The sequence below is a fragment of the Manis javanica genome, chromosome 1 (assembly GCF_040802235.1).
Source record: "Manis javanica isolate MJ-LG chromosome 1, MJ_LKY, whole genome shotgun sequence".
Lineage (NCBI taxonomy): Eukaryota > Metazoa > Chordata > Mammalia > Pholidota > Manidae > Manis > Manis javanica.
Window position 1 is genome coordinate 82,692,414 of NC_133156.1, and position 26,112 is coordinate 82,718,525.

Here is a 26,112-nt window from a genome sequence, read left to right on the forward strand (position 1 = left end):
GCTTATCTTTCTACCTAACATTTCTGACAAAATTACCTCATAAGAGAGACACAACATTTGGACAGGGCTAGTGCCAGAAAAGGAACTTAGTAGCCAAGAAAGAGTTAAAAAGAACATTAGCTCAATAAACAAACATTTTATTTTCCTTTATCACTCACCACTCTTTTTTTCACTTTAATCTTGGAATAGCTAAGGACAGAATAGTGAATGGAGGAAGATAGGTGAAAAATCTGGGAGGATTCAGTAAAATACAGAACATATTTCCTTACTCTGTTGCAAGTCTTCCATCTTGGGTCAGGCCTCAACTAAGGGTGAGAGTGAGAAGGAGTCTTTGAAATGAAATGAAATAGAAATTTTGGTCAGTATTAGACTAATGAGACTGTTCTATTATCTGAAATAACAGTAAAACCTATAAGATATATCTGGGAACTCTCCAGGGTGGGAAAAGGAAATTCAACAATGAACACTTGAAAGCAGAGGTTAAAAAAAATCTGAGCCATTTTTATTTCTTGTGTCTTCATCAGTTCTACCCCATTCAATAAACCGGTTATTATATCTTTTTTTTTTACTATTATTTTAGTGCAGTTCTAGTAGAAAAAATCAATAAACATGTGAACTCATCCCAACATTTTCATTTTAGGTTCTATAAATTATTTAAAATATATATATTTTTGGAATATGATTCTGTTTTTTCTTACTTGCTCCTTACTGTTCTTCCTATTTTAATGTACTTTGTAAATCTGGAAAAGTTAGAACTAGCCAACTTTGAATCTATGACTGAACACATAACACCCAATAACTAGTTTGGCTGTTTTTTCCTACAAACACATTTTTAAACCAAAACTAAGACATCATTTTGGCTCAGGGAGACATAATTTATGTAAATGTGTAATTAGGGTCATAAGTGGCTAGGTTTCAAATCAATCAATAAAAGGCTAGACATCCAGTGAATAGTATGAACATGACAGCAAGATCTATAAAAAGATGATCAAGGTTGACTTGAAATGAAGGAGCTAGGGTTTGCTTAACACTTTGTTTATCTCCCTGATTTTCCTAGAGTAACAAGATTGGGGAAACAACTTTTAGAATCTCACTTGAACAATCAAAAATCTTAAATCAATAGGGACACATGCACCAAACAAACAAACAAACAAAAAGAAGGCAAAAAGACAGTGGCAGTTGGCATTCACGGTTTTGCTTCTAAGATCTTGGGATCCTCATCTAGTCATCTGCTGCCTGATTGGAGGTTCTTAAGAAAGCTGTCTCCTTTGAGAAGTCATCTGCTACTGGAGAATCCTGAGATATTCTCACTTTTCAATTTTCTATTGGCTTGGAAGTTTAGAAGGTGGATAGAAGATGTCTCTTTTACTGAGAGACATTAATCCAATGATCAAATTCCCTGGGATTTTATTGCAGTATTTGTGGTTAACAATACCTGATAAGCTCCCTTCAAGGTTCAAGAGCAGTGTTATATTGGTGTCATTTCCAATAAATCAGGTCTCCAGGCTGAAAGTCATAGGGGTTCTGTAGCTTGTCTTTCAGAAAATACCTTGATCTTTTTGTATACTGCGTTAAACCTCTACAAGTTTTGGCCCTATCAGCCTTAAAAGAACACAGTAAAGTATAGGAGATCCCTAGTGGGGCATCTGGTGACCAGTTCATATGTGGATAGGGTATGAGTTCTTGATGGAGAAGACTTCATAGCCCTAAGAGATAAGAGTAAAGACTTTGGCCACAGCAACTGTAGTTTCATGGGTAGTTATGCAAGTTTCAGTTTTAATGTGCTGAGTATTAGAAGTGGTAGGGGCAGTAAAGTGTCAGGATGACAGGCAAAATCTTAAGAATCCTTTAATTATTGTTCTAGTGAAATGGGTAGACAAATCTGTCTCTACAATCAGACAAATGTGGGGACACTATCCAAATCTAAAATTTCTTTACTATTTGAGCATTTGCTTTACAACAATGAAGGGCTTCTAGCCAAGTGTCAATAAGAAAATATTCATAGCTGCATAGGTGGAATAACTAATAAAATCTATTAGCTATTGAGTTAGAATCCTCAAGGTTCATGTGCAAGTGGAAGAAATATTTATGGTTTTGGGGGAATTTTTTGTGTTACAGAAGATAGTCTCTAGTGAGTTTGTCCAGGTAAGTGCTTCAGTCATGCCAGTTTTCAATAGATCATGTATAGGGGCAGTCAGTTCAGAAAAGTTAGGTATCTCATGTTTAACCTACCCAATGAGACAAGAAATTGACTTGGAAAGGTTACAAATAGCTTTTACTCTTTTTAAGGGAAAAAGTCTTTCCATTTTGTGTGCTGTCATAGCCTAGATTATGGATTTGGGACTAATTAAATTGATGTTTACCTTTAGAGACTTTGCGTACCTTACACACTAGCACCGAAGAGAGTAAATTCTGCAAGACTTCGGTCTATAAGAACATAACAGTAGACCATTCACATTTTATATGTTTGGATATATGTATATCTTATAAATATTTTAAGACTATGTAAGACTCTTGAGGGAGCTGGATGTCTCTAAACTGGCTGTCTCTAAGGTTAGGATTCAGTCAGAGAGTGAGAGAGTTGTCTGAAACCTTTAGAAAATAACTGTCTGTGTGTATTGTTGATTTTCCTAAGTGATGCAAATAGTTACAGTAAGGCTGAATGCAAGGCCATTCTAAAGAATGCTGAACACAGATATACAACTATAAAGTGAATATTTCTATGAGTGAGGTTGAAGTGGTGTTAGGATTATAGGGAAGTGAGAAAACACAATCTCATTAATAGTCCCAACCAAAAGAAGTAGCCATGCCCATTCACCTTTTTGAGAGGCACCTCTTTCTGAAAGGTGTTACAAAGGCTAGAACAGGAGATTAAGAATTTTTCTGTAGGTGTACAGATGGGCTGCAGTCCTTCAAAAATTTCTTTTTTGAAAGGGTATTTGGGGTCAGTTTCAGAACCACATAGAGGGATTCATTGTGACTTTATACATCCATGTCGGAACTGCCCTTAGCCCAGAAACAATTGAGGGCAGATTCAAGGTCTGAGATGTTGGTAAGGGAAACAGCAGATAAGTGCCCAATCTGTGCCATCATCAAGACACAGGCCAAGGCTGCTGCATTTACTGAGAGTTCCAGGAAGACTGTCTGGTCCACATTTAATAGTGGTACCCCATTTCACAAATAAATAAAATCTCTTTCTCAACAGATTACCAAATAAAACCACTAGGCAAAAAAAGCCTATTGATGAGGCCGAGGGCCCAGAGAAACAGGACATTCTAAGAAAAAGGCAGAGTCTGAAGGGTATTTGAGATAACTACCACTGAAACACTGGTTTCAAAACAGTTTTATTCAGGTATAATTGATATACAAAAATATTGCAAAACATTTTTGTTGCTCTGAGAAAGAAAATACTTTTAAAAATTGGTCAAGTTAATATTAAAGAGTATAATCCCAGTAACAACAAAAACAGAATATTCTGGTTTTATAGTTGTATAGAAATTTTTCTTTTTTTTGTTGAGGGCAATTTTTGGCAGACCAGAGCATCTGTCTACTCTGAGGGGTGTTAGTCTTTCAGACAATTTGTCTTTTTTCTTTTTAGATAGACTATCTTTTGCTCCAAGGTGGGATAATTATTCTTAAAGTGTCCTTTGTCCTTATAATTTCAGCAGATGTCTTTATTTAAACTAGACATAGGGGTGTCCTTGTCCTTGGCTTCTTCTAATTGATTAATTTAAGGAGTTATTTAATTTGGCCTACAAATATTTTTTCTCAATCAAAAAAGCTTCAAGGTATTCTACAAACTTGTATTTCAAAAACAGACTGTGTGCCATCTGCCATGTTTCCTAACAAAATCTGCTACCTCGAATTTAAGACCATCAAAGAAAAAAGTAGTAAGGCAGTTGTGAGGTGTTATCCTATTTTATACTCCTCTATGTATCAATCTATAGTCAGATTTTGACCCATACATCTTATATCAGCCTGATCATCAATCCTTCCTGCTTTTTCAAACCATGTTTTAGTATTTTGGGGACTCACAAGGAGATGAATTAATTGATAGGCATCACAGAGTCCACACTATACATCCCAAGGATAGTCCTAAATTCTTCAGAAGATTCATGTCTTTCCTTAGGAGGGTATGTAAGTCTTCAACTACATTGTGCAAATCTGATTTTGACTAAGGATTAAAGCTATAAATGCAGGGAGATTAGCCCTCATCTTTACCTGGGTTGGTTGAGAATACTTCCTGAATCCTAGCAACTGATAAAATGATTTGTTCAGCTCTGTCACTGAGACTCCAAGGAGAGAGATGTCAGGGGATCTCTAGCACTCTCTTCTCATGGAAATGGCCAGGCAGAGGACTCAATACTGATCCAAACCAAAATCACAGCACCACAGACTATGGAAGAGAATTAACCACAGCAACTGTTAGCCTAAGCCAGTGGTTCTCAGCTTGGGTGGGGTGGAGGAGGTGAAGAGGGGGACAGGGGCACAAAGGACATGTGCCAATGCCTGAAGACATTTTTGGTTGTCACAGCTTGGGAGGTGGGAGTACTACTGGCTTCTAGTAGGTAGAAGCCAGGGATGCTATTAAACATCTTGTAATGTGCAGGATAGACTCCCACACAAAGAACTATCCAGCCCAAAATGTCAATAGTGCAAAAATTGAGAAATCTGGCCTAAGTCTTTGTAATAAAACTGCCAGCTATCAGAAGCCTCTGAAGGAGACCTTTGTTTTGGGGGAAGAGGGCAAAATTTTTAGAGCTTTAACAGAAAGCGTCAAAGTTGGGTAATTTGGGCAAAAGTATTTCTGTGAATATGGAGGAGTTGTTCTTGCCAGGTTAATAGGTGTTGGTTGGGTAATTCATATTTATCCAGCGGGGTGGGGAAGAGTTAGGAGTCAAGGTCATGGCCGAGAGGATTGAGAGGAACAGCTATGAGGGTCAAGGACAAGTGAGGAACAGAGTAGAAACTTCTTTTATAAGAACAATATGAAACACATAATAGGAGAGTCATGGGAGTGGAAACGTGTTATCGAAATGTAAGATTCTGCCTAATGGAGGAATTTTGTCCCCTTGGAAATAAATAAGAATATGAACATAATAATTAAGTTAGTTTACTGTTCAAAGAACTGTGTAATATGTAATTCAATCTGCAGTACTAGTCTGGTCAAGGCAATAATATTTAGGTAGAGAATATTAAACCTCTTCTGTTTTTCCTTTAGAGGCATACCAAAGATTTTTAATTGAGTAATTTTAACCTCACAGCTTCTTACCGGGTTGATCCTTATACAAACTAAACTAAAATGGGCAGGATTCTTAGCTATAGTGGAATGTCTTCTAAACAAATATATGGCTCAAAGAAGTTAAGGGAAAATGATGTGGAATATAGACAGTCTGGACTGTTTGGCCCAGTGGAATGAAATCTGTAAAGATTGCAGGCTTTTAAAATTCAGCAGTACAGAAGAGAGTTTCTTTGAAAAATGTTTTTAAGTACAAACATCAATTCCTCATTAAATCTACATGTTTTTAAATGGTCCTCCACTAACTGTTTTTCTAAGTTAAACAAAAATATTTGAAGGGAATTTAACAGGTTTCAATAGATGAAAAAGACTTCCTATCACAACCAGGCAGAAAAAATGACATTTTTATGAGTGGAGGCCTGCCATGGAAATATTTTTAACAAAGTATCTTCCACAAAGCAACCTGGTCAAAAACTGAAGAACAGAGATATGCATATGAGGAAGCGCAATGCTTGGTAATAAACAGGCCTGTTTTTTTTTTTATGTGTAATTTTTTAGCTTTCTGCCTGGATGATGTTATATAAGGCCATCATAATCAACAAATTTCACTGCTGCTAAGGAGAAGAGGAAGTCTAAACACATCAGCAATTTCTTAAGAAAGTGCAAATGCCAAACAAATCAGGAATCCATTAACTAGATGGTGCTGACATTTCCCAGTGGCTTTTGGAGAACTGAACCATTCATTCTTCAATCTTTACCCAGGAACAGGGGGCTCTCTGATAGTGTGTATGAAGTGTAGATTTTTTTAAAAACGTGATCTGGTGTGCATTCCTACCTTCAGGTTTTAGTATTTTATTGGACATGACCTAAGGTGCCTCAGTGGGTGACAGACCTTCCAGAACTCATTCCCAGTTAATGCTCACTGATCATCTCTGACCAGAGACACTGAAGTTTCAACATCATCCACAACCTGTTATATCACAGAGGAAATACAGCAAAATTTCTTACTAAACTCTTTTTTACGTTTTTCTACAGATTATGTGGTTGAGTTTTTCTTGGAAATATTATTTTACAATTTCATCTTTATATTGGATTCACTGGAGTCAGAATCTATTTATAGACTATAAACAGGAAGTTTAAATAATAATTGGCAATTCTTTTCTCTTTACCACGTGAATGTCAGAATAAAAAGTGCCCTAAAAGGAAAGCAATAAAAATGTAAAATAAAGGCATACAGCTTCAGCCAATGTAAGGCAAGCAGAGACAATCTGTGTGAATAATTAAGTAAAAGAAAATCTCACAATCATGTGGCTTAACAAACAATTTCCAGCTCAAGCTCCTGGGTAAAGAACTTTCCTAAATACTTCCTCATATTTATCTTTCATAATGTAAGACACTGATTGATTCTTGAATTGTTTTAAACTACCTGTTCACAAAAACTGAAAATTTAATCTTAGTTGCATTAAGTGAAGAAACATACATTTAATGTCTACTACAATATCAATATTATGTTAACATTTCAAACAGCTTCTTACTCTAAATCATATTGAACATTTTGGTATGACATTGGCTCAAGGGTGTTTCATAGAATTATATTTGGTTTTAAAACATTAAACAGATTTTAGTTGACATTTTTGAATTAAAAAATGCAAATATCTATAGGTACTCTTGCTTTGAGTATTATTTTGAGATATCATTTTAGAATGTTTTTCAAATTATACTTTATTTTGTAATTTAGTAGGAAATGGGAAAAGAGAAGGATTTACTATTGTTTTATAAGTATAGCAACTTCACATCAAAATGTTTTCAACTCGGAGTTCATGTTTGTCAGATCACCAATAATTCAACTCTTTCAAGTTTCATATTTTTCAGTCTTTCCTTGTATATGCTAATGTTTAAATTATTTTCTATTAGAAATAGAAAGTTATATTCAGTCCAGTCAATGACTTATTTACAATGAAAATCAAGATAAAAAATTCTTAATAGATTCTAAAATTTTTGCTCTTTGTATAAAAGATTACAGACAAGATCTCGAGCCCCAGGCCTCCTGTGCATTAATGCTTCTTTATGCATACTGGCCTATATAGGCAGAAAGTTAGGCAATTGATCTGAAAATCTAACGCACTTAAGATAACAAATTCTAAATTCTCTGATTGTCAGGTATATTCTAAAACCAAGAATATTGGCAAAACTTTTATATATGGTGGTAGAAAATTTTTATAGGTAGTTAATAGTACAGCTCTTAAGTATACAACCGTGATTATTCTGTTTCTACCTAGAAGCCTTTACCTAAAAGTTTTAACCACAAGAAATTTTAACTATGTTCATGTACTAGAACATTCACTTTATCTTCACAAATCTTCCTAAGATTCCAAAACTGCTGGTCCTTCTGTGCAAGTTTCATCAATTATCCCTTGATTACTTGAAGTTTGCCCTCTAGTACTTTCCTCAAGAACAATTAATTTGGACAGTATTTCTTAAGCTCTTGCATATTCAAAACTATTTCATCATAGCCTTTATACTTGAAGTGTAAAGAAATAAATGGATGTAAAATCATGGGTTTTATGTATTATTTCCTTGGACAATTATAAATTTTGCTTGACTATCTTTAAAGTCCAGTAATTCTTCAAAGCAATGTGTCTGTGTGGATCATTCTGGAATAGTTTTTATCTGCTAAAAGTGTTCCCTTTCAATTTGAAATTTCAAGTGGTTTTCTTTGTCTCAAGAAACTAGTTATAGTTTAACTGTTCTTCTCTCTGGTTGTTTTAGTTTTTTTTTTTTCTGGGACTCCAATTATGCATTTTTGGGGATCTCCTTTGTATGATTTTTATATCTATAATTTTTTTTCTAAAATCCTATTTTGCATTTCTATTTCTATTTCTTTTTTCTTTTTTGCATTTCTCTTTCCTTACTGAGTTTTTGTGCTCTTAGAAATTAGTGTCTATTTCTCAAAGTTTTATCTTTTTATTCTATTTCCCTTCTGAGTTATTCCATTTCCAATTTCATATCTTTCTGTTGTCTGACCATCACCTCCCTGAGATCTTATACTTTCATTTTGTGAATTTTTCTTTATGATTTAATATATTCATTTTAATTCATGTTGGTTTGCTGGCTACAGTTTTTATCTGCTTTTCTTAACCTCTTTTCTGGTGCATTTTTATCATCAGCAGGAAAATTATGCTACTTTTCACATTTATAATATTTTTGTATGAATGCTGTAATTATTACTTTTTGTTACTTAAATACGTTAAAATTTCCTGAAGCTTTAAAAATATCAGAAGGGCTAGTATAACTTTCCAGCTTTTACCAGTCAGTGATCCCTCACGCCCAGGGTTACTTCCTCATATGCTTGCTGCCTCTGTAAAGACTTGCCTCCACTGCCTCTCAGCATTTAGTCCGACGCTGGAGGACTTCTACTGGAAACCCTCAGTTTTCCTGGTGTCTTTCTATGTTGTCATCACTAGTGAATAGCTCTTGTCTTTCAAAGGATTTTTTTTTCTTTCTGCAACTTTCTATACTTTCTATCTTCACCAACCCTAGAAGTCATGTCTTGTTGATTCTCAAACCTGTCCATAGAATTTCACTCTCAGAATAGGATCTTATCTTCCTAGGATGAATATTTGCTGTAAATTCATGAGGTCTCTGTAGCTGGGCCCTTCTACACTCACCTGTCTTCCTCACAGCTCTATCCCAACTTCCCATGTAGACCTGCTTTGCAGGTCAGTTCAGTGGCCTTTGAAGCCCTTAAAAATAATTTTGAGTTTGCAGGCTCTCTCTCTCACTTGTAAAAAGTACAGATTGTGGATTTTATGTTTGTTTGTTCTGTGGGGTGTCCAGAAGGAAAAATGAGATGACTCAGAACTCTACTACTGTGTTCCAAGAGGAGCTGAAAATCTCATAGGAAGTTCTGTTTAATTGTAATTCTAGGACAAAATCAAAATAAAAAATATTTTTCCTTTTCTAGAGTCAAGTTACTAAGTTATATACTCTGACAGCAAATTATCTTATATACTAGAATTTAATAAGTCAAATAAGTTTTATCAAACTATGAAATACACTTGTTTCATTGTATTATGGAATACATTTTGATCCCCCAAAATCATATGTTGAAGACCTAATGTATGGTACCTCGGAATGTAACAATATTTGAAGTTAAGTTCTTTACAGAAGTGATTAGGTGGGGTGGGGGAAAGATGTGATTAAATTAAATGAGGCCGTTAAGGTAGATGCTAATCCAAGAAGAGAAAATTTGGATGTGTAGAAGTGTACACATAGAGGAAAGGCCATGTAAAGACACAGCAAACCATTGGAAAGTTCATCCATCTACAAGTTAAGGAGAGGCCTCAGAAGAAACCAAACCTGCTAGCACCTTGACCTTGGACTTCTAGCCTCAAGAACTATGAGAAAATTGATTTCTGTTGTTAAGCCACCTATTAGTTTATTATGGCAGCCCTAGAAAACTAATATATACTACTAAGTCTGAAATTCATGTAGAAAGAGTAAGTATACCTCTGTAGTACCAAATGGAGAAAAAAGGAGGTTTGTTGTTATGAGTTGAGATAAGAGGGTATGGAATGCTGTCCCTAGAATCTATAACTATACCCTGTATATAGCTGCAGGCCTGGTGTTATATGACTAATACAATGTGATTTTGTTCCTAAATAAATAGATTTTCAAATGATACACTAAACAGCTATTAAAAATTAGCAATGCTTGCTTTTTCCTGTTTTCTTACATCTTGCCATTTCTTCTATCTTTCCACCTAAAATATTCCTTTTCTCAATGCCCAACATTCTATTATCTTCTGCACACATCCTTATTTTTTAGTCACCTTGTCAAAACCCCATTATTAATCACAAGGACTTTCTAGACAACAGCAATATGTTGTTTTTCAGTATCTGCACATAAGTTTATGTTCTCACAAAGCTGATTGGGGATAAGGAATTGCGGAGAAAGAAGTTAGAGGTATGGAAGCCATAAAGCATATGCATTGTCATTTCTGCCCCGATACTCTTTAGATGGTTCTAAAGTGCTTTCCACACACAGAGCTCCACCTCAGCTCTCACCCAGGAATTCTGCAGTCAAAAGCATAATAGCATAACTTCCTGTTTATTTCATTTTTCAGAATTTTATTTTATTGTGTGTTATATATTTTTATGCTGTTCCATTCAGTTTGTAGGCACATTTTTGAAAAAAATACCATCTTTAAAATGAGGATTTAAATGAGAATTTTTGCTGATATAAAAAAATTTATACTTCAAAAAGATTATATTTATCTGATGATATTCTAAAATTAAATACAAATTAGACTGCTGATCTTGCTTTGTCACTCTTCTTAACTCTAATGGGTGTATACAGTACTGAGACTCAAGATGAATTTTAAAATGCTTACATCAGTACCTATACTTACTATTTTTCTAACTGAATGCTGATGTATTAATATGTCAGAAATGATTTCCTGGACTGCGAGACTCCTAATCCATTTACCCTACAACTTCCATTTCCTCATGTCTGAATTTCCTCCCTTACCCATTTTGAGGTTTATAATCCATCACTCCCTTTGAATACCTTCAATTCCTTTGACAAACCCTCCCTGTGGTTCTTGGAATCCTGTGTTAATTTAACTATCTGCCGATTCTCACAAGTATCAGTACAGTTAATTAAAGCTGGGAAAAAAATACACAATAGTGACTGGCCTTACTATATGAATTTATGACCACATACTTCAGGTAAGTATTAAACATCTTACTTCTATAGTATATTTACTCCCCCACTCTCTAAAATGACTTTAACACTTGTCCTTTCTCTTCAAATATCCAACATTCTTTTCTCTGTCTCTTGATTCTCAGCATATTATCTTGCTTCATGTTTCACTAAGAAAATAGAATCTGTCACAAGGGAACAAGTTTATCTTCTGACCACCAAATCTCCCAACTTCCTGGCCTCTGGACAAATATTATCTCTCTTCCCTCCTAATGAAGTTGATGAAGTGGTCACCCATTTCCCACCCAAGGTCTGGCTTTCCCTGGTGCTCTAGACTCTACCTCCTCTCTCACTAACCAGCTCTCCCATCCTCCTGATAGTCAGCTTCTGTCATCAGCATACAAACACTCTTTAGTTACTCATCTTTTAAAAAAATTCTTTGCCCTCCCAATACCTTCCTGTTCTCTGCTTCCCTTCATAACAATTCTTATAAGAACTGTCAATAGTTACTGCTGCTCTTCTTAGTATACTATTCTTTCATTAACCTACTCCATTTTGGCATCTACTGCCATTGTTCCATTGATTTTACTGTAGCCACAGTATAAATGGCTTCCAGATTCTTACCTAAGATGACCCTTCAGCTGCCTTCTACATAGTGAACTACTCCTTCCCATGAAGTCTCTAGGTGTTCTCCCCACTCCAACATCTGATCCTCCACAAATTTGTTTTCTGGCCTCAAATTCATTCCTATACCTCTAAATAGCAATTACTCCAGGACTCAGCCTTCCTATTTCCTCTGTTGACACGGTCTCCTCTCTTCTGACACAAGCTCTTACCTAGTGCATTGCTAGCCCAACGCTGCACTCCCTGCTCTCAGCATGCTCACTTGGCTGGTGTCTGGCTAGAGCAGCGTTAGGAATGGTTTGCACTGATCTCAAGGTTTGGAACCAGATGGCTGCAGTGGAGCTGTTACTACAGACCAAGAAGCTCCACACCAGAGGCTTATCCACTTCTACCCTCTCCTTGTACTGAAGCACTGGGACTCTGGCTTCCCCCATGGCTGCCTGGCAGGGAAGTTAATGCCTCACTGAGGCAGGTTAATACCCCATAGAGCAGACTTTGACCAGGGGAACCATGGAATGAGAATGAGAATGATGACAAATTTTTCTCCTTTCCTCTCCCTTTGAAAGACTATTCAGAGACACGGTGATTTCGTATACCCTCCAGAAGGTATCTAATGTGATCAAGCTAACAGCTCTCTGGCTCTGTAATGCACTGCCTCATGTTTGCTCTCTGCCTCACTCTCCTTTCCTATCACTCTGGTTTTCCTGGGATTGCCAATAAACTGTTCACAAGACTTAAGACACAATTAGTTTGTGGATAATTTCAAAACATATGTATCTCTGGCTCTAACTCTCCGCCAATCACTGAAGTTGTGTATCCATTCACCTACCTGATTTCTTCACCTGATACATAATTGACCATTCACATGTAAAATTATCCTAGAATTTCTCCAGAAAATCTTCTCTTTCAGTCTCTCTCAGATGAATACGATTCTAGATCCACCCACTTACTTCATCCCTCATATCCAACCAGTCATCATGTCCTCAATTGTTGGCTCAATTCAAAATATGTCCCCAAACAGTCCATTCCCTTCATTCCACTGTTAGATAGAACCTTAATCATCTGTCACCTGGGTTACCCCACAGACCTCCTGATTTCCTGTTTCATGTTCTTTTACTTTTAGAATCCGTACAAAAATGATCTTTTTAAAATATGAGTAGACCATGTCTACTGTTTAACTCTGTGTATTAGCTTCCTATTGCTTTTGTGAAAAACCAAACCCCTTCTCATTGAGCCTAGAAAGGCCTATATAATCTGCCTAATTACTCCAATTTCATCTCCTAGAATTTTCCCTCTTGTGCTTGGGCTCCAGTCCTGTTGATTTCCTCCAAGTTCATTCTTACCTTAAAGCCAGGCCTTTGCAATTGCTGTACCTCTGCCTAGAATTTTCTACCCCTGGAAAATCCTAAGGAAAGTTACTTTTTGTCATTTATGCCTCAGTCAAAAAGGCATATCCTAAATGAGGCTTTCTCTAACCATTCAATAAGTTTTCAATCTCCCCCCATAAGTCATCCCTCCATGTAACACTTTTATTTTTTTCATGGTATTTACCACTATCTAAAATGATCTAGTTATTTGTTTTCCCTTTCTCCTTACTATCACGTAATTTCCATAACAAGGACCTTGTATGGCTCTTCATTATAGTGTCTCCAGTACCAAGAAAGGACTTAGCATATTCATAATATTCGAATTGGCATTCGTTAAGTAGTCAAGTACATGATTGATTGAATGAATTAACTAATGATTCCAAGCAATTACATTGCGTTCTTTACAAATATACCTGAATTTTACATAGATTATTTAAGTGCTTTATTGTGTTTTAAAATGATTCATTTTTATAATAAAAAGCAGGGTCTAATTCAGCTATGCCTATAAAGGTCATTGGAATTAGGAAAACAATCTAATTAGTTTGTTTAGTATCTTTGTGCCCCCTACTAATCCATTAAGATAATCCTTCCTTCCTTCCCCTCCTTCCTTCCTTTCTTTCTTTCTTTTTCTTTCTTTCTTTCTTTCCTTTTCTTTCTCTCAGATAACTTTTCTTTCATAATAACAATATCATTCAGTTTTTCATTTGATGATGCAGACATAGTGAAAGGAAAGGAGCGACACACAACAGCAATTCACCGGAGAGTTCCGCTTTATTAGGGAAAGGTGCTGGGTTATATAGGATGGGGCATAGGGTGATTGTGGTGTTACTTCTACGGGGCTGGTGGCTGTTGGCTAGGTGCTGGGATTGGGAGTGGGGCGAGAGGTGATTGGGCTTCAGGTGGCGCCGGCGGGAACCGAGGACCCCGAAAAGAAGCCGGAAGTTCGCCATCTTACTGGTGGGGACCCTTCATTCCCCCCTTTCTCCTCTATGGGTTTGTGGACGTTGCTTTCTCTCTGACTGCTTCCTGCTGAACAGGGGCGGAGAAGGGAGTGAGGGTTTGAGGATTGGGAGGAAAGGGTTGATAGGACTCCCCACAGTAAGGATGAGTAGATGTGGACTTCTTCAGGTTGGAAATCAATGAAGGTTCCCTGTAACCATAGGTTGAGGACCTGTTGATTCCAATGATGCCAAGAGGATATGGGTGTCAGGAGCCAGGCGTCTGCGGACATTGTTTCCAGGAACAGTTTCCAGCGGAGAGAGGGGTCCATCTCAGCATGTGGTGAGGAGGTCACGTGAGGGTGAGGGGTCTTCCGTGGCCAGAAGCTGGTAGTTCCTGAGTAAAAGCTGGTTGAAAGCTTGATTAGAGATTTTTCCGACTTGGGATTTGATGAACTTTATTATACAAGGTAAGAAGAGACAGACGAGAAGAATGACTATTATGGGGCCTGCAATGGGCCAGAGCCAGGTGAGGAGGGGGTTTGTTAGTATTGAAGAGAATGGGTTGGAATTGGAAGCAGAGTGGAGGCTGGAGGCAAGGTCAGTGAGTTTGGTGATGTCAGTTTCTACAATGCCGGATTCGTTGATGTAATAGCAGCACTCTTCCTGGAGGAAGACGCAGGTGCCACCCTTCTCGGCTGTAAGCAGATCTAGGGCCCGCCGGTTTTGAAGGGTGACTTTAGCTAGCGAAGTGACCTGTCTTTGGAGAGAGGCTAGGGAATCGGCAGTGGATGCCAGGGCTCCCTCAAGTTTGGCGTCGAGATCTCTAACTGCCCATAGAGAGTGACCCAAGGCTCCTCCCGAAAACCCCACCCCAATGGCTGAGGTGATTAAAGAGATACCGACCATGATGGGAAGGAAAGCAGCCCTTTTTGTGCGCGAGTGCAAGGGAGGTTGGAGCTCAAGGAATTCTGCCATGCTGTAAAGTGTAAGCTGTGGGATTAGGGTGACGAGAATGCAGGGTGTATCGGAGTTGAGAGGTAGTGAGTTGAAAAGGCTGCCATTACACCAAAAGAAGTGTCCTGGTTGCGTAAAAGTCTTAGAGCCGGAGGTAGGGGTGTAGATAGAGAGGCAGTGAAGTGCACTGGAGGGGGGTGGAGTTGGGCCTACACAGTGGTGGATGGTGAGATTATCTGGGTATTCTGGTTCCCACAGGGGTATGTCTGCCAGGGGACGGAGGGGTTGTCCTTCTGCATGGAAGGAGTAGTTGGAAATATTGAGGGGCACGGCAGCCAGCAGTGGGCGCTGTAGTGATGCGCACAAGAAACAATTGGCGGTGTTGAGGGTGTGGTTGAGAAAGATGGTGGTGTCTTGAATGAGCTGTAACCAAGAGTAGGAGGAATAAGAAGATGAAGAGGCGCCGTCAAGAGTTTGGATAATGACTTTTTCGGACTGTCTGATATCTGATGCAACTTGAGAGATCTGGGAGCGAGAGGGAACATACTCTCGAGAGATATGAAGGGTACCATGGGGGGTCGAGGACCCCTTGTAGTAAACTGAGGCTGTTACTCCAGCAGCCCATCGAGAGTCCCAGGGATCTGGGATTAATAAGGAGAATGAGCCGTTGGGATATTTCATGAAACGGTTGGAGGAGTAATGCTGTGGGTACTGGAAGTCACCCATGTAGTGAATGGTGCAAGACCAGTAGGGGCATCCCCCGTAGGTGTCTTGCCATCGCCTGCAATAGGCTTGTCTTTGGTCATAGAGGAAGCAGAGGTAGGGAGAATAAAGGTAGCTGTAAATGAATACTTCAGTGGAGGGAGGAAAGTGGAGGTACAAAGGCTCAGAGCAGCCTTTCAGAGGGCAGTCTGATGTGGCAATGAGGGCAGTAACTTTTGTTTGATGCTGTGTGTAAGTCTGCTTGACTTTGAATCGCCATACAAAGGAGGGTGGGGCGGCAGGGAAGACAATAGGAATGAGGGGAAAAAGCGAGAGAGCAGTAAAGGAGGAAAAAGTCAAGATTCAGGTATGGATGGCAAAGAGGGTGCACGGGAGATGCGGAGCTTCAAGGGATCAGAGGGATGACGCGTGGTAGAGTAGACAGCGTCTTGGGCTGTATCCGAAGGACTCTGGATTGTGACTGATGGGTCTTGGGTGTCCAGAGAAGGTGAGTCTTGGGTATTTGGTTTCAACCTGGAGATATGAATCCAAGGGGTGACAGAGTTATCAGGCAGTGAGAGCTTGGCGGCCGAGGGGGTGCAGAGAATAACTGGGTGTGGACCTTCCCATTTCGGGGTGAGAGAGGGCTGATCTTCTGGTGGCTTATAAAACACTAGTTGGCCGGGCTGTAAGACAGGAGGATTTTGGGAGGCGGATGGATCAGGAAGGAGCCAATCTTGATATTTCCACAATTCAGTGCGAAGGAGAGAGAGTAGTGGAAGGGCTATATTGGGAGGAATTGGTCCTTTGTGGGAAGGGAGCCCCGGGGGTAGAATCGGGCGGCCGTACATGATTTCAAAGGGTGACAAGAAGGAAGGTTTCTTTGGGAGGGCTCGAATGCGGAGTAGAGCTAAGGGAAGTAAGCGAACCCAGTCAAGGTGTAGTTGTAGAGATAGTTTGGTCAGGATGTCCTTTAGAGTCCTATTGGCTCTTTCTACTTTTCCTGAAGCTTGTGGTCGATAAGGACAATGTAAATGCCAGGGGAGCGAGAGCGACTTGGAGAGGTTTTGGATAATTTGGGCAGTGAACTCAGGGCCGTTATCTGATTGGAGGGAAGTGGGCATCCCGAACCTAGGAAAGATCTGGGTGAGGAGGATAGAGGCAACTACGGATGCTCGTTTGTTAGTGGTGGGGAAAGCTTCGACCCATCCTGAAAATGTATCTACTAGCACGAGTAGGTATCTGGTACGTCGTACAGGGGGCATGTTAGTGAAGTCTATTTGCCAATCTGCAGCGGGGACATTACCCCTTGCTTGATGAGCCGGGAAGGGTCAGGCTTTGAGGGGGGTGTTAGGGTTAGTGCGTTGGCAGATGGTGCACTTGCAGGTGATTTGGTTAAGTAGGGTTTTGTCTTCAGGAGAAAGAGGAAAAAAAGATTGTAAAAAATGGATTAAGGATTGGGGGCTGGGATGGAACAGGTCATGTAAGAGGCGGAAGAGAGACTCTTTGTCCTGAGAGCAGAGGGCGTCTTGTGATAAGGCTAAAACTGCAAGGGCAGACGGATTGTTGTCTGGTGCGTTTTCTGATAGGGCAACTGACCGGGCTACTCTGTCGGCCTTGTTGTTACCTCTTGCAATGGGGGAGTCGTCTTTTTGATGTGATTTGCAGTGGACTATGCCTAGTCGGTGTGGGAGTTGTGAAGCCTCTAAAAGTTTAGTAATTAAGGCTGAATTAGTTATGGAATTCCCTTTTGTGGTGAGGAGGCCTCGTTCTTTCCATACTGCCACGTGGGACAAGAGAATGTGGAATACGTACTTGGAGTCAGTGTACAATGTGAGAGACGTGTCCCGGGCCAGAGTGCAAGCTCTGGTGGCTGCAATGAGTTCAGCCTGCTGATTGGTTGTACCAGGGGGTAGGGCTCGTGCTTCAATGACATCTTCGAGGGAGACTACTGCATATCCTGAGTAGTGGATGCCCTCATGTTTAAAGGAGGACCCATCAGTAAACCAGATGAGGTCGGAGTGTGAGAGGGCTCCTTCGGAGATCGTGGAGTGGCACGGAAGGAAGTTGTGAAGGGCTTCCAGGCAATCATGCGAGGGAGTATGAGGAGAGTAGGGCAGAGGAAGAAGAGTGGCCGGATTTAGGGGCGGGCAGGGGAGGAAAGAAATGTTTGGATTTTGGAGGAAAGAGGACAGTAAGGTCAGGAGTCTGGAGGGGGGGAGAGTCTGTAAACTTTTGTAGGTTAAGAGATCTTTTAGGTGATGTGGGGACAGAATGGTAAGGGGCGCTCCAAATGTTAGTTTGTGAGCTTCTTTCTGCAAGAGCTGTCCAGCGGCTAATGCCCGTAGGCAGAGGGCCCATCCCCGAACTGTGGGGTCTAATTGCTTGGAGAGATAAGCTACTGGGGCAAAGGATGGGCCATAATATTGGCCTAGGACTCCTAGAGCTTGACTGGACCTCTCATAAATGTATAATGAGAAGGGTTTTGACAAATCAGGGAGATGGAGAGCTGGAGCTTTTACAAGGGCTTGATGGAGCTTAATGAAGGAGTGTCGGGGTGAGGATGATAATGGTTCTTCAGGGGGGCCCTTGCTGAGGTCGTATAGGGGTCTTGCCAACAGGGAGAAGTTAGGGATCCACGCTCTAAAATACCCAGCCAAGCCTAGAAAGGAAAGGATTTCTGTCTTGGTTTTGGGAATGGGCAGGTCAGAGAGGAGTCATTTTCTGTCTAAGGTAATGGACTTTCTTTGCTGAGACAGAAGGAATCCAAGGTAAGTGACAGAAGGGGAAGAGATTTGAGCTTTGACAGGGGATACTCGGTAACCTCTGGAAGCTAGAAGGTTAAGTAGAGACGCAGTGTCAAGTTGAGACTGTTCCCACGAGGGACTGCAGAGTAGAAGATCATCTACATATTGTAATAAAGTGGACTCGGGGTGATCATGGTGAAACTGTTTGAGGTCTTGAGCTAGGACTTGTCCAAAAATATGGGGACTATCTTGGAAGCCTTGTGGTAAAACTGTCCAAGTAAGCTGTACAGAATGTCTGGTGTATGGGTCCGTCCAGGTGAAGGCAAAAAAATCTTGGGAGGAGGGGTCTAGAGGAATAGAAAAAAATGCGTCCTTGAGATCTAGGACTGAGAAGTGGGATGCAGAGGCAGGGATCTGCGATAAAAGGGTGTATGGATTTGGAACAAGGGATGGATAGGGACAACGGCTATGTTGATGAGGCGAAGGTCTTGGACAAGGCGGAAAGATCCATTGTTTTTTTTCACAGCTAATATGGGGGTATTAAATGGGGAGTGAGTGGGTCTGAGGTAGTTTTTGTTTAAGAGATCTTGAATGATGGGTTGGAGGCCTATGAGGGCTGAAGTGGTTAGGGGGTATTGGGCCTGACAGATATACTGAGAGGGGTCACGTAATTTGATAGAGACAGGGGGACATAGGGCCATGGAGGGGCTTGTAATGTCCCAAACTTTGGGATTTACAGGGTGTATAAGGGCAGAACTGGAGCTTTCATTGGGTAGAGGGGGGTTGTCGGCTATGAGGGCCATCAGAAAGGGAGTACTGGGGGCTGTGGGATTGGATATAGTTATGGAAACGTGGAGGAGGGAAAGGATGTCCCGTCCTAGTAAAGGGATGGGACACTGGGGCATAACTAGGAAGGAGTGGGAGAAAGGTATGGGACTGTCTAGGATTGTGCATAAAAGTGGGGGGGGTTTTAATGGGAAAATCTGTTTACCTCCTACCCCGACTATAGGAGTAATGGCTGGCGTGGTAGGGCCCCGGTATTCTCGCAAGACTGAGAAGGTGGCTCCTGTATCTAGGAGGAAGGAGATGGGGCGACCGTCTACTGTTAAAGTAACCCTGGGCTCCTGTTTGGTGATGGAAATGGTCGGGCGAGAAGCCCCCGGGCCCCGTCAATCTTCTTCTGCCAGCCCCACTAGGGTGGGCTTAGGATGGGGGTTGTTTGTCCAGCCTCCCCTTCAGGTGGTTGGGCAATCAGACCCCCAGTGGCCCTTTTTGTGGCATCTGGGGCATGGGGTGGTAGGAGATCTGGGGGAGGGGCACGCCCTTGACCAATGTCCCTCTTTTCCGCACTTGAAACAAGCTCCTGGGGGGGGGGGGGCTTGTCTGTAGAGGGGCGCCCAGGTTGTGGTTTTATCAGCTGGGCCAACATCTGGAAATTGACCTGATCAGCTTTTTGTTTACGGCGTTCTTTCTCCTCCTCCCAGTTATGGAAGACTTTAAAGGCTACTGTTAGGATCTCAGTCTGTGGGGTAGCGGGGCCCTGTTCTAACTTTTTGAGTTTAGCTTTAATGTCGGGGTAGCTTTGAGCTAGGAAGTATGTCATAAGGACCTGTCTTCCTTCAGGTGTTTCTGGGTCCATACTGGTATACTGTAATAGGGCTTGAGTGAGTCTATCTAAGAACTCGGAGGGGGTTTTGTCTCTCTTTTGAATTATGTCTTGGAGCTTTTGAAAATTGACTACTTTACGAGCTGCCTTTTTTAGACCTGCTATTAAGCAGGAGGCAAAAATATCTCGAGAGTGGAGACCCACAGCGGTGTTATAATCCCAGTGTGGGTCTTGTTCGGGGACAGCAGTGGGACCAGGGGGACAGGTGGGGTCAGTCCTGTGGGTTTCGGTAGCATGCATTTGGGCGAAGTCCCAAGCTCGTCTACGCCCCTCAGGGAGGAGAGTATTGGCCAGGAGCATGAAAATGTCATGATGCATGAGGCTGTAAGACTGGAGGGTCCATTGAAACTCCCTGATGTAGGTCGTGGGATCAGTGGAAAAGGAACCTAGGCGTTTCTCTAGTTGGGCTAAATCTCCTAAGGAGAAAGGTACGTGAACGCGCAAGATGCCTTCGGATCCTGCTACTTCCCGGAGCGGGGCGATAATTTTGGGAGGCCCTCGGGACCGAGTCTGAGGGGGACTGAAGGGTTCTGGCTCAGTCTGTGCAGGGGAAACAGGTAATGGGGGCAAAGCCGCGATAATTTTGGGAGGCTCTCGGGACCGAATCTGAGGGGGCAAAGATGGACGAGGCTCTTGGAACTTAGTTAGAGGGGGGCTGAAAGGCTCAGGCTCGATTTGCGGGAGGGGGGAAGGTGAGGGGGACGGAGGAGGAGGTGGTGAGGTGTAGGAGGAGATGGTGGAGGAGGGGGAAGGGAGAGGATGGGAGGCTTCTGCGGGGGTGGAGGCGGCGGCGATAGAGGAAGGGGGAGGGGCTGTTGTAGGAGAAGAAGGGGAAGGGAGAGGATGGGAAGCTTCTGCCTCGGGGAAAGCGGCAGCGGTGGCAGCGGTAGAGGAAGGGGGAGGGGCTGTTGTAGGAGAAGAAGGGGAAGGGAGGGGACGGGAGGCTTCTGCCATGGGGAAAGAGGCGGCAGCGGCGGCGGAGAGTGGAGGGGTTGTAGGAGGGGGAGGGGCTGAAGGGGGAAGTCTGTATGGCGGAGGCTCGTCGGCCGGGTCAAAGGTAATTGAAGAGGGACTGGGAGTGTGTGGAGGGGAGGGAGACGGCTTGCAGGCTAGGAGAACTTGGGGCGGGGAGCAGGTGGTGCAGAGGCTGGGATTTTGAGCTAGGAGGCGAAAAGCTTCGATATAGGGAATCTCCTTCCATTTTTTCAGGCACTGGCAGTAGTTAAAGAGATTGCGAGTGATGTTAGGATCAAGAGTTCCCCCTGCGGGCCATTGGTTGTTATTGTCTAGGGGGTATGTCGGCCAGTCTTGGGAGCAATATTTACAGAGAAGTTTTGGTTTTATATCAGGCGTCAGGGAGAGGGTAGCTAGATGCTTAAGCAGGCATTCAAGAGGTGAACTTTCAGGGAGGGATGAGGAGGCTCCCATGGATAAAGGACAGAGAAGGAGACAAACAGGGGAAGATAAACGGAGATCCTTGGACTGGAGGCAGACCACAAGGAGACAAAATGGCTAAAGGACAGAGAGGGAGACAAACAGGGGAAGACGAACGGGGATCCTCGGACTGGAGGCAGACCACAAGGAGACAAAGGGCGTCCCCGATGATCCTTGGTGGTCTGCGGAAACTCGTATACGAGTCGGAATTTCTTGGGAAGTGTGGGTCGTCACCCAGACTTCCCTAAGAAGGCAGAGTGCCGGAGTCATGAGGTACCTAGCGCTAGGCGTTTTCGGCAGACCGAACAGGTTTCGGCAGACGGAACAGAAGGAGGAGGGGGCGGGAAAGGGAGCGTTCTCATCCGCAAAGGAGTCACCTCATTTATGGCTGTTGGAGGGGGAGGGGGCTGAGAGTCTGCTGCAGCTGTGAAGGCCTGAGGTGGGGGTTTATGGCTTTTGGAGGAGGGGCCTGAGGGTCCGCTGCAGCCGTGAAGGCCTGAGGCGGGGATTTATGGCTGTCGGGGGAGGGGCCTGAGGGTCCGCCGCAGCCGTGAAGGCCTGAGGCGGGGAGCGTTCCCTCCTCGTCCCCGAGCATCAGGGCCTTGCCGGACGATCACGGTCAATGGCACTGCGATAGCTCAGGGAAGAGTGGCCCACCCCGGGGAAATTTTGCTTAAAAAGTTTCAGCTGAGGTGGGGGTTTATGGCTTTTGGAGGAGGGGCCTGAGGGTCCGCCGCAGCCGTGAAGGCCTGAGGCGGGGAGCGTTCCCTCCTCGTCCCCGAGCGTCAGGGCCTTGCTGGACGATCACGGTCAATGGCACTGCGATAGCTCAGGGAAGAGTGGCCCACCCCAGGGAAATTTTGCTTAAACAGTTTCAGCTGAGGTGGGGGTTTATGGCTTTTGGAGGAGGGGCCTGAGGGTCCGCCGCAGCTGTGAAGGCCTGAGGCGGGGAGCATTCCCTCCTCGTCCCCGAGCGTCAGGGCCTTGCCGGACGATCACGGTCAATGGCACTGCGATAGCTCAGGGAAGAGTGGCCCACCCCGGGGTGGGGGGGTGGACTTACCTAAAGGCCAGAGAGGAGTGGTGAGTGTGATGAGAGCCAGCGCCAGAAAAAGAGGACGAGGGCAAGCTGCTGCTGGTGTTGGGGGAAGACAGGGCCCAGTTGGGGTGTCCCGTCTCCCGGGTTTCAGCACCAATGGAAGGAAAGGAGCGACACACAACAGCAATTCACCGGAGAGTTCCGCTTTATTAGGGAAAGGTGCTGGGTTATATAGGATGGGGCATAGGGTGATTGTGGTGTTACTTCTACGGGGCTGGTGGCTGTTGGCTAGGTGCTGGGATTGGGAGGGGGGCGAGAGGTGATTGGGCTTCAGGTGGCGCTGGCGGGAACCGAGGACCCCGAAAAAAAGCCAGAAGTTCGCCATCTTACTGGTGGGGACCCTTCACATAGGATCTGAAACAAATGACAGTTTTTAAAAAACAATCTCAAGTGAAATGAAAGGAAACTTGATTTTTTTTCTTTTATTCCACATGGAAAGAGAATTAGTGCATGAATCTCCAGTGTCCTCAGCCTTGGGTGCCAGGAGGGCCAAGACGGCGGATGGAGTGATGATTACTCTGCAGATGGGGTCTGCATTAAGATCTCTATCCCCTAAACCTGACTGAAGGAAATAACGTAAGAAAAAGGCAGATTAAGAGAGAATCAAGGTGGCCAAATAGCTTGATTTACTCTCACATCTGAAAAACTTTCATTAAGATTTACATCATGATGCTGACCTAAGTGGCAAAGCAAATTTTTCATAGCCGAACATAAAAGCTAATACTCTCTCATTGGGTCAGGTAACCTTTTTCTTGCTCACAGCAAGTAATGGAGTTTGCCTCCTGTGAATGAGACTGACCAATGGACATATGGCTCTGCATTCCAGTGAAGCAGGTTCCCCATGTGATAATTCGGCCCTCCACTTAATAAGCTTTTTAAAAAATCTGTTCTCATTTTCCTTACTGAGCTTAAGAAAGGTTGTGTACACTTTTTAGAAAATGCTCAGGCTGACATTAAAATGCCCAGCATGATTTTTTTTATTAAGGTATCATTGATATACAATCTTATGCTTAGGTTTCACATATGCAACATTGTGGTTACCAAGTTTGCCTTTATTATCAAGTGCCCCCCCCACACACACCCCATTGCAGTCACTGTCCATCAGTGTAGTAAGATGCTATAGAGACATTATTTGTCTTCTCCATGCTATATGGCCTTCCCCGTGACGTACCTATATTGTGAGTGCTAATTATAGCGCCCCCTACTCCCTTCTCCTTCCCTCCCACCTGCCCTCCCCAACCCTTTCCCTTTGGTAAACACTAGTCCTTTCTTGTGAGTCTGCTGCTGTTTTGTTCTTTCAGTTTTACACTGTTGTTATGCTCCACAAATGGATGAAATCATTTGGTACTTGTCTTTCTCTGCCTGGCTTATTTCACTAAGCATAATACCCTCTAGCTCCATTCATGTTGTTGCAAAAGGGAGGATTTGTTTTCTTCTTATGGCTGAATAATATTCCATTGCGTACATGTACAAGATCTTCTTTATCCATTCGTCTACTGATGGACACTTAGGTTGCTTCCATGTCTTGGTTATTGTAAATAGTGCTGCAAAAAACATAGGGGTGCATATGTCCTTTTGAATCAGAGATCTTCTTTTCTTTGGTTAAATTCCAAGGACTGAAATGACTGGGTCAAATGGTATTTCTATTTTTAATTTTTGGAGGAACCTCTATATTGCTTTCCACAATGGCTGAACTAATTTACATTCCCACCAACAGTGTAGGAGGGTTCCCCTTTCTCCACATCCTTGTGAACATTTGTTGTTTCTTGTATGTTGGATGTTGGCCATCCTAACTATTGTAAGGTAATATCTCATAGTGGTTTTAATTTGCATTTCCCTGATAAGTAGCAATGTGGAGCATCTTTTCATGTGCCTGTTGGCCATCTGAATTTCTTCTTTGGAGAAGGGTCTGTTCAGATCCTCTGCCCATTTCTTAATAAGGTTATTTGCTTCTTGTGTGTTGAGGTGTGTGAGCTCTTTATATATCATTTATGAATATATTCTACCACATTGTAAGGTGCCTTTTTGTTCTACTGATGGTGTCCTTTGCTGTACAGAAACTTTTTAGTTTGATGTAGTACCACTTGTTCATTTTTGCTTCTGTTTCCCTTGCCCAAGGAGATATGTTCATGAAAAAGTTGCTCATGTTTATATTCGAGAGAGTTTTGCCTGTTTTCTTCTAAGAGTTTTATGGTTTCATGACTTGTATTCAGGTCTTTGATCCATTTTGAGTTTACGTTTGTGTATGGAGTTAGAGAGTAATCCAGTTTCATTCTCTTACATGTACCTGTCCAGTTTTGCCAACACCCGTTGTTGAAGAGGCTATCCTTCCTCCACTGTATGTCTGGCTCCTTTATCATATATTAATTGGCTATATATGCTTGGGTTTCTATCTGGGCTCTCTATTCTGTTCCATTGATCTATGGGTCTATTCTTGGGCCAGTACCAAATTGTCTTGATTACTTTGGCTTTGTAGTAGAGCTTGAAGTTGGGGAGCATACTTCACCCACACTCCACTTCATTTTTCCTTTTAAGGATTGTTTTGGCTATTCAGGATCTTTTGTCGTTCATGTGAATTTTAGAACTATTTGTTCAAATTAATTGAAGAATGCTGTCAGTATTTTGATAGCGATTGCGTTGAATCTGTAGATTGCTTTAGGCAGGATTAAAAATATTAATATTCCCACCCATGACCATACGATGTATTTCCATTTATTGGTGTCTTCTTTGATTTCTCTCATGAGTGTCTGTAGTTTTCAGGGTGTAGGTCTTTCACTTCCTTGGTTAGGTTTATTTCTAGGTATTTTGTTCTTTCTGATGCAATTGTGAATGGAATTGTGTTCCTGATTTCTCTTTGTATTAGTTCATCATTAGTGTATAGGAGTGCAACAGATTTCTGTGTATTAATTTGGTATCCTGAAACGTTGCTGAATTCAAATATTAGATCTAGTAGTTTTGGAGTGGATTCTTTAGGGATTTTTATGTACAATATCATGTCATCTGCAAACAGTGACAGTTTAACTTCTTTACCAATCTGGATGCCTTTTATTTCTTTGTGTTGTCTGATTGCCCTGGCAAGGACATCCAGAACTATGTTGAATAAAACTGGGGAGAATGGGCCTCCCTATCTTGTTCCCAATCTTAAAGGAAAGGCTTTCAACTTCTCTCTATTAAATATGATGTTGGCTGTGGGTTTGTCATATATGGTCTTTATTATGTTGAGGTACTTGCCCTCTATACCCATTTTATTGAGAGTTTTTATCATGAATGGATGTTGAATTTTGTTGAATGCTTTTTCAGTGTCTATGGAGATGATCATGTGGGTTTTGTCCTTCTTTTAGTTGATGTGGTGGATGAATTTGATGGATTTTCCAATGTTGTACCATCCTTGAATCCCTGGAATAAATCCCACTTGATCATGTTGTATGATCTTTTTAATGTATTTTTTAATTCAGTTTGCTAGTAATATGTTGAGAATTTTTGCATCTATGTTCATCAGGGATATTGGTTTGTAGTTTTCTTTTTTTGTGGTGTCTTTGCCTGGTTTTGGTATTAGAGTGATGCTGGCCTTATAGAATGAGTTTAGAAGTATTCCCTCCTCTTCTACTTTTTGGAAAACTTTAAGGAGGGTGGGTA